The 7,500-nt window shown below is 37.6% G+C and overlaps 1 long non-coding RNA gene across 1 annotated transcript in view; it reads right to left on the bottom strand.

Annotated features, from left to right (window-relative positions):
- LOC149132013 (uncharacterized) overlaps positions 1 to 7,500 on the bottom strand; it is a 36,041-nt gene that overhangs the window by 24,580 nt on the left and 3,961 nt on the right. The gene's annotated exons all lie outside the window — the stretch shown is intronic.

Genomic DNA, 7,500 nt, shown 5'->3' with positions numbered 1-7,500 from the left:
AGCATATTTCTTTTAGTTATATACGAAAGAGGAACATCAGCATACTAATTATATTTGGCGATTGAAAGACAGTGGAATTAAATTCGATAGAAACTGGAAATTTTTATAATGGAGCTAACCTTATATAAACGAAGCAAGTTATGTACAAACAATTTTGGAGGTTTTTATCCTAAAATGTTTCAAATGTCTAAAAGATTGTTTAAATATTAGAATAGAAGCTTTTGGTAGATGCATGCATTTTGGAAAATTCATTTTAGGAAACCAGAAACAAATACAGAACAATTTGATTAAAGCGATTATTTTTCTTGCCATTCTGTATTATGAGATTACCAGAATTTACACTCCAGTCAATCTTACACGGCGACAATATTACATATCTCATTAAGGTAGTGAGCTAACAGAATGGTTAGCACGCCGGGAAAAATGCTTAGCGGCATTTCGTTCGAATTTATGCTCTGAGCTCAAATTCCGCCGAGGTCGACTTCGCTTTTCATCCTTTCGGAGGTCGATAAAATAAGTACTAGTTGATCACTGGGGTCGATGCAATTGACTTACTCCACTCCCCTGAATTGCTGGCCTTGTGCTAAAATTTGAAACCAATATTACATATCTCACCTGGAAGAGATAATTGATCTTATAGAAACAAAGCTTTACAATCCTCTTATACTATATTCCTAATGCACATGTATAAGTAATACAAACATCTTATAAACATACTGAACGAAATCTTATAAACACACAAAACCACAATTCGTACTTAAGGAGGTTCTTTGCAGATTCATCTGATGATTGTAAGGACTTGCTATAGGCATGAAACTAGTAGTTATGAACCTATAGTTTTACTGCACGAATTGAGCATTCTTATTTTGTTGGTGATAGCTTCTGCGATTTACAATTCATTAATTAATAATGTACAAAGCGATTTGTGGATAATTTGAAATGCTGTTAAGTTAATTTTTAAAATATATTGTTGTAAACTTATAATTTTAACCACGCTGTGAGAAGTAATGAAAATCATGATATCACAAGATTTTATCTCTCCTTGGACAAAAAAAAAATGAAAAAGAATAACCTACCTATTTAGTCTTAGAGCTTTTTGTTTAGATCTATCTATTTAGTCCGACCTATTTAATTTTAGTATTAGTCCTTCATCTGTGAAATGTATCTATCCTTTGTCCTTAGAGAAATTAGTAGCTTATAGCTGTTTATATTTTATACAAACTCGGACAGTTAAATTAGCTGACTTAATTTGCATGACATCGCAGGCGCTGACAACGCGGATGATTAATTAATAATACAAAACATAGCGTAGCAGAGATTTTGAAGTGGAAGGGTCCTGACAAAGCAGAATCCGACCCATTCCAGGTTTGAATGGACCGGGTATGAAACAATTGGATATTACGCTAGACTTACAAAGACAGGTTAGATATTGTAACGGGAGAAATTCGCCAGATCCAAGAAGAGAAGCGTGCAACAAAAGCAGTGGGGTTGGAAATAATAAAAATGTGAAATAACATGTGAGATAGTTAAGCAAAGAAACCTATCGATGGAATATTTTGTAGAGAATGAAGTCAACGAAGTTATGATTCCTACTGAGTGTGGTGAACAAGGTATTCCCATTCCTGGCCTCCAGGTTAATATTATTGGACCAAAATTAGTGGATCAGAACCGACGCTATTGGTTGTCATCGTTGTGACATCGAATTGAATTATTGGAGCATGTTTCTGCCAGCGTAAGTCACCCCTTGCTTGAGGGTTGCGTCTGGTGGTGTAACAAAACCTTTAACAGTCAAAACAGTAATGCAGTAATGCAACAACATGGATGTAATGAGAATCAAACACCAAATTGCATCCTGTTGATTTGCATAGGATGAACGCATAATGGTGGTATAGAAGCATAAAGAAAGGAAATGATTATATCTAAGGCTTGCTAAATAAAGCTACCACAAAATACTGACACTCTTATCTCAGTGATACCGAGAGCTATGCCAGTAGAGCACAGACTCCAAGTTGGAACTCCCATGTCGAACAAGTCAAAAGACAGAGGCCAGGTTAATTTGACCCCTTGCCAGATATGAAAATGAATTTGCCTAGGGTCAACACCACTAACAAGAGAAAAAAACAACAACAAACAAAATTACAGTATCATCGATGACAATCCCAAACCAACAAGACTTGGGAGAGGAAGTTCTTCCCTTAGGGGGAATACATGACACGTCAGGCCCCACAAGGGCGGCGGAAGAGAAGAACCCTAAAAGTAGTTGGAGGCGGCATACAAAAGCACAGCTGACCAAAGTAGGCGTCGAGCTGGAGAGAAGAAAAAACAGTCCAGGGTCATGATCAGGGGGAAAAAAGTCGTCGATGGTCTGTGCTCTATAGGGAGCAAAAGGACTCCAATAGCCAGATGGAGTGAATATTCTTCGTAGATCAGATCTAACAAAATTGATGCCTGTTATCTTGACTACATTATCTATCTATCTATCTATCTATCTATCTATCTATCTATCTATCTATCTATCTATCTATCTATCTATCTATCTGCTTGTCTGTCCGTCAATGTGAGTGTGTATATATGCATCCCTACTTCATTTGTTCGAAGCTGAGATTTTTCCCCGACCCCATTCTCAGTCGGTCTCTGAATAAACTCTAAACTCTATTATTTACATTGAACAATCCCCATTCGCCTGCAAATTCAAACGTTTGCGTGTGTATGTGTGTGTGTGTGTGTATACATACTTACACACATACTTACATAAAATGTATTGTACGTATTAAGACACACGCACACACACACAAATACACACATACGTACACAGTGGCCTCTATTCAAAGAACATGAGATAAGTGCAGTAGTTCTGAATGGTTTATGTTTTCCTTCCTCTCAGGATACTGCGAAGGAAATGTAGAGATGTTTCCCTATACTTTTACATTGATCGATTCTTCCCAACTCATCTTTCCCGTCTCTTCCATATTTAACATTCAACACAAGAGTAAAGCAACACCGATATAATTCCGATATGCATACAAGCGTGTGTGTGTGTGTGTGTGTGTGTGTGTGCGTGCGTGTGTGTGTGTGCGCGCGTCTGTGTGTGTGTGCGTACGCGCGCGTACGTATGACACATGCTTACATATTGACACACATATGCATACATACCCCCCCACACACACAGAGTGTCTATCTCCTGCAGCATTATACATACATATCTGTGTGTTTATATATATATATGCACACGCACATATACACGTATATATATATATATATATATATATATATATATATATATACTCGTATATATATATATTGTGTGTGTGTGTATTGTGTACATATATCTATATGAATGTGTATATGTGTGTGAGTGTATGTATCTTCTATCATTTTCTTTTACTTATTTCAGTCCGTGAGTTGTGGCCAAGCTGGGGCACTAATGTTGTTTACTACACTTTTACCGATCCTCCTTTAGTTGGTATTTGGTGAACGATGGATGGAATCCGAAGTTGTCTTCCTCTACGCGAAGTAAACTTGTCAGGAATTCTAGACAGTGGAAGGCGAAGTTTTGAAGACGTCTACATCCACATCATATAGGTTTTTTAAGTCTTTCGGTAGGATATTGAAAAGGTATGGCCCTCTGAACCCTAAGTTATTGCAATATCAAGTCTGAAATTTCGATGGCGTGGATGCGATCTAAGGCCCATTGCAGTGGCGTCACGTCTGGAGATTAACATCAATGGTAAAGTTTGGTGCAAATCGTTCCGGGATCGTGCAGATACATATTACTGCACACCTTTCCCGTCTTCGCTGAAGGGAGTGGAGTCTTAACTTATTTTTCAGCCTTTCCTAGTAGCTGATTTATTGCATTGAGGCAATCATCTTTGTGTAACAGCTTTGGCTTGCTTCAAGTACCGCCATTAATTTTACACTATGTGGTAATCATAACTGTAAGCAATAATCTAGACGATGACAAATGTCCTCCAGAGGACTATTATGATTTCCCGCTTTAATGTTCTGAGCTTCTTAGAATCCATCCGGCCTGCCAGCTACATACAGTTCATTGCCATCTTAGTAATATGCACACGAAAACATGCATACCACTTACGTTAATGCATAGGTCAAGTACTGATTGCGACTTGAAGAAGACTGCAATCCCTCTTGGTCAAGAGTATTTCGTGTTCATTGCTTTTAATTTTGTGTGTTGATAGCTGCGGGGTTGGACATTTTCAGCTTTAAACTGTATGCTATTTTCTTCAACCCACTTATATATAGCCTGGAGGCACATAGCCTAGTGGTTAGAGCAGCGGACTCATGGTCGAGAGATCGCGGGTTCGAATCTCAGACCGGGCGATGTGTGTGTTTATGAGCGAAACACCTAAGCTCCACGCGGCTCCGGCAGAAGTTGATGGCGAACTTCTGCTGACTCTTTCGCCACAACTTTCTCTCACTCTTTCCACCTGCATCTAGCAGCTCGCCTGTGACGGACCGGTGTCCCGTCCAGGTGGGGCACCTATACGCCAATGAAATAGGCATGGCTTGAAAAGGAACAAACAAGCAAACAAACAAAAAAGAACAAGAACAGCAACAACAACAACAGCTTATATATAGCATTTAACTCATGTTACAGGTGCATAGCTTGTCCAGGATTCTTTATCATCGGTGATACTTTTGTATCGGCGTTTGGTAAGAAGCTGCTTCTCAACCACATGGTTCCGGATTCAATCCCATTGCGTGACACTTTGGGGCAAGTGTCTTCTACTATAGCCTCGGGCCGACCATAGCCTTGCGAATGGATTTGATAGATGGAAACTAAAAGAAGCCCGTTGTATATATATGTATGTGTCTTTGTATCTGTTTGTGCCCCAATCACCGTTTGACAACCGGTGTTGATGTGTTTATGTTCCCGTAACTTAGTGGTTCGGCATAAGAGGCCAATAGAATATGTACTAAGCTTAAGAAATAAGTCCTGGGATCGATTTGTTCACTCACCAACCACGTTGTTTCGGGCTTAGTCCCACTGATCGGTACCTTAGGCAAGTGTCTTCTTTTATAGCCTTGGGTTGACCAATGGCTTTGTGAGTGAATTTAGTTGGCAGAAACTGCCTGGAAGCCCACCGTGTGTGTGTGTACGTATGTATGTATGTATGTATGTATGTATGTGTGTGTGTGTGAGTGTGTGCGTGTGTGTGTGTGTGTGTGCGTGTGTGCGTGCGTGTGGGTGCTTGTCCTCCCTGATCGCTTGACAACCAGTGTTGGTTTGTTTATGTTCCAGTATCCTAGCGGTTCAGCAAAGAATAAATACCAGACTTTAAAAAATTAAGTGCTGGCGTCGATGAGACTAAATTCTTCAAGGCTGTACTCCAGCATGGTCACAGTCCAATGATCGAAACAAGTAAAAGGTAAAGGATACAATATAAGATATATATATAGCAATAAGAAAATGGAGGAGAATATGCAGTATCCATCGACTTGCAGACAGTGTATTCCGTTGATCCTCCCAGCAGTATATTGGATAGATACTATCCCTTAGTAGGTTGAATACTCAACCCCTAACTCTCTTGCATATATATATATAATTATCACCTATAAGGTTTTTATTCCTATTCTGGCCACTTGATATGATCGGTATTTTAGATTTTAGATAACGATCTTACCCTTATATATATATATATATATATATATATATATATATAAGAAGTTTGAAAACGCCACTATATAAAATAAATTTTAATTTATAATTTATAATTTTATCAAAAATACATATTTAAAAAAAAATGTAATTAAAAGAAAAGTTCATAATTGTTTCTTACTGGTGTCAACATAGTCCACGTGGGAGCGTTTTTGTGTGAGGACATAATGGTTGTCTCGTGTGTTGACTTGAATCGTTGGCTGTAGTTGTAGTTGTCAGTTTTTAAAAGAAATATGTATTTTTGATAAGGTTCGTTTTTTCAATAACCGAAATATGTAAAATATCTCTGAGAAAATTATAAATTAAAATTTATTTTATATAGTGCTATTTTCAAACTTCTTTTTTATAAATATATACCCACTCGTATGCCACCTACACTTTTTATCAATATATATATATATGAAACAGAATTTTCATGATGATTTGGGGGCAAGCACAGCTTTTAAATAAATTTCATTTAAATTGATTTCATATCAATTAATTATGTATCATACTTATGTAATTATACATTTAATATTTTCTTAATGAAACAGCTGTTGAACACAATGTATGAACTGTATGTGAAATTTATGCTTTTTTACTTTTACCTTAATTATATTGCGCTTAATGATAATTTTAGCTGATTATGTGTTTATACATGCAAGTCTTCCCCACTTGGATTTACTGCAATGTAATAATGACGTGTTGGAATCGAATGAGCTGTTATTGTTTGAGCCTTTGATTATCATGGATTTATTTTTTTAATTTTTATACATCAGTTCATCCAGAGATAATGTCTTTTATGGACGTATTGAGCTTAGAAACAATGTATAGAGGAAGTAGATCAAAGTCATCCAGCAGCGTCCGATGAGAATGTCACAAGCCCGTTTCTACCTCGTCCAGAGTTGTGATGTAGAGGAGCGTAGTTTAGTGATTAGGGCGTTCCGCTCGCGATCGTAAGATTGTGGTTTCAATTCCTGAACTGCGAGATGAATTGTGTTCCTGAACAAAAAACTTCATTTCACGTTGCTCCATTCCACTTAGCTGACAGAAATGAGTAATCCTGCGACAGACTGGCATATGCTCTTTCTCTGTTGGCCTCTGCCACATTTTACTGTATATATGCAGTGTGTGTGTATGTGCGTGCGCGCACGTTATGAAAGTATGAAAAAATATGTACTCGTTCAGTTCCTGCCAATTAGCTGTCTCTGACCATGTTGGGGCACAGCCATCATATCTAAAAAAGGCATATCTATGCATTCACTCACTTACATGGCTATATACTTTGACTCTTATAAAACAAGGTGACCAAACTGCAGTTTTTCAAATATACACAGGCTCTTCGGTATTTAATGTGCATCTCGAGGAAGAATGTTGACTCGGCTTCTTTTTGCATCTCAATTAATATAAAAGACGAATAAAATAAAGAAAATTGTTCAAGCTTTATAATTATTTACCGGATGTTAACTGAGAGTCCTCTAGCATTAAAATGCAAGTTTAATGTTGATGGTGAGCAAAAATATAGAATTTAAAATGTGTGTGTAAAGTTCGTTTATGTCTTCCGGCTCTCAAACATCTGAAGTTTATCGTACGTGGCGCTTACGTTAAAGCGAGTCTGGCCATTCTTTCTGTAGCGTATTTTATGAGATAGAATGATAGAGAGGGGAGAAAGAATATGAAGTGTGAAAGAGAGAGAGGAAGAGAGTGAGTGAGTGAGAACGAAAGAAAGAGGAGAGATAGAGAGAAAGAAAAACAGAGAAATAGATAATGGCGGAAGAGAAAAAGGAGGAAAAAAGAGAAATAAAGAAAGGAGAGAAAAACTGAAAGAGGGAGAAAATTCAGAT

This window comes from Octopus bimaculoides, chromosome 18 (assembly GCF_046866305.1).
Source record: "Octopus bimaculoides isolate indiv1 chromosome 18, ASM4686630v1, whole genome shotgun sequence".
In the NCBI taxonomy this organism is placed as follows: Eukaryota; Metazoa; Mollusca; class Cephalopoda; order Octopoda; family Octopodidae; genus Octopus; species Octopus bimaculoides.
Note: the sequence above shows the minus strand (reverse complement) of the source record. Positions and strands in the feature narration are given on the sequence as shown.